This window comes from Austrofundulus limnaeus, unplaced genomic scaffold (genome assembly GCF_001266775.1).
Source record: "Austrofundulus limnaeus strain Quisiro unplaced genomic scaffold, Austrofundulus_limnaeus-1.0 Scaffold264, whole genome shotgun sequence".
NCBI lineage: Eukaryota > Metazoa > Chordata > Actinopteri > Cyprinodontiformes > Rivulidae > Austrofundulus > Austrofundulus limnaeus.
In genome coordinates, this window is record NW_013952666.1 from 254,530 (window position 1) to 256,274 (window position 1,745).

Below are 1,745 nucleotides of genomic sequence, written 5' to 3' on the forward strand. Positions count from 1 at the left end.
TTTACAGTAATTATGGTAATAAACTCCTGCGCAAAGTTAATATTTTCAGACTCAGAATAGATGGATGAGCCGGTTGCGCAACACAGCAGCGTGCGCGCACACACACACGGACACACAATCACTCGTTCTTTGCTTGAAAAACATATTTTATTCCTATTTTTACTTAGGATTTTTTTTCACACACATTATATTTAATTCATTATTTTTATGACTAGAAATCATTTCTGATCACGCAGGGATCACTCAAACATGTCCTTCACACATGCAGGAAGTAATTTACATCTGTTTAACATATGTTAATGAAGCCGTGTCAGGGGAGGTGTCTTACCTGCGCTCAGTTCCACGTTAATTGTGATGTACAAAAGCAATGTGCGTGGATTCAGGCGTACGCACATTTTGATACATCTGGATTTTTTTGTGCGTACGCCGTTTTCTGGATTTGACCGTACGTCAGGTTTCAGTAAGAAATCCACGTAAGTTTTTGTACATGAGGCCCCTGCACAGGTGCTGTCCTCCGATAGATAACATCTGAAGTTACAGCCCCGACCGTCCAGGCCCAAAAACCCTTCAGATGATAAAGAATCATAATAAAAAATGAGACCAGATTTGCCTGTTTTCATGCTAAAATGTACCCCAGTTTATCATCTGATGGCTGCTAAATGGGTATAAAGAGGACTAAGGTGATTCAGTATATGTTGGGGTTGTCACAAAGAACAACTGATTACATTTTGGTGGTGATCTGGCAACATCTACCAGAGCTGCAGCCCATGATCTGGCTCAAACAGAAAAAAAAACAGATAGCAGAGTCAGAGGCTACCTTTTAGTGATATCATACTGTGACAACCAATCAGCATCCTGTAGAACTTTGTTCCACCAATCACATCTCAGTAGCTGCACACTTTCATTTACATAACCTAAGGCAGAGATGTGGAACTCTTTTTCACTGAGGGCTACATGAGCACATTCAGGATGGGTTATAGTCGCGCACACTCGTCTGCGGTGTAGGTGTTTATACTTGATGCAATGTTGTTGTAGTATTCTCCAAAAGGACACAAGGAAGTACACATTATAACTTGTGAAAATGTTGTAAATAGGAGATAAAACGCTTGACAAACTATCTGAATGGTGCGCTGCACATGCAGCCTTTGCAGAGTTACAAAAATTCGGAGGTGCATGACAACACGCTGGGACAAAGCGTGGGGCCAACGCTTCATGTTTAACTTTAATTAAACAGAAAACATCACGTTAGTAGTCTCTTTGCTATGGCTGAGCACAAACTAGATCTGAGCTCTATGCGGTATTTGCTGCATAGAAACAGTGTTTATCATGTCCTCTTATAAACACTGAAAAGTACTATGACTGAATACATGTGAAACAAATAATACTGAAATACTATCAAAAGTAAAAGTAAGAGTTTTACTCATTGTTGAGTTGTGGCGAGTAGATGCCATCTTGAATTCTGAACAACAACTGGGCTGCTGCAAAACTAGTTAGTGAAAATGCAGCTAAATGAAGATTTTGTAGGGCGTATTTCGCAGTCTGCCAGCTACTTTTTCATTGTGTGACAAAACCAGTTTCAGAAGGACTTTTCTATATCCATCCATCCATCCATCTTCTGTACACGCTTCTTCCTTTTTCAGGGTTGCGTGGGTCACTGGTGCCCATATCCAGCAGTCACAGTGCAAGGGGCAGGGTACACCCTGGACAGGTCGCAAGTCCATCACAGGGCCACACATAGAGACAAA

General features: G+C 41.2%; 1 protein-coding gene across 1 annotated transcript in view; it reads left to right on the forward strand.

The window, feature by feature from the left end:
* spega (striated muscle enriched protein kinase a) overlaps positions 1 to 1,745 on the forward strand; it is a 100,979-nt gene that overhangs the window by 10,894 nt on the left and 88,340 nt on the right. The gene's annotated exons all lie outside the window — the stretch shown is intronic.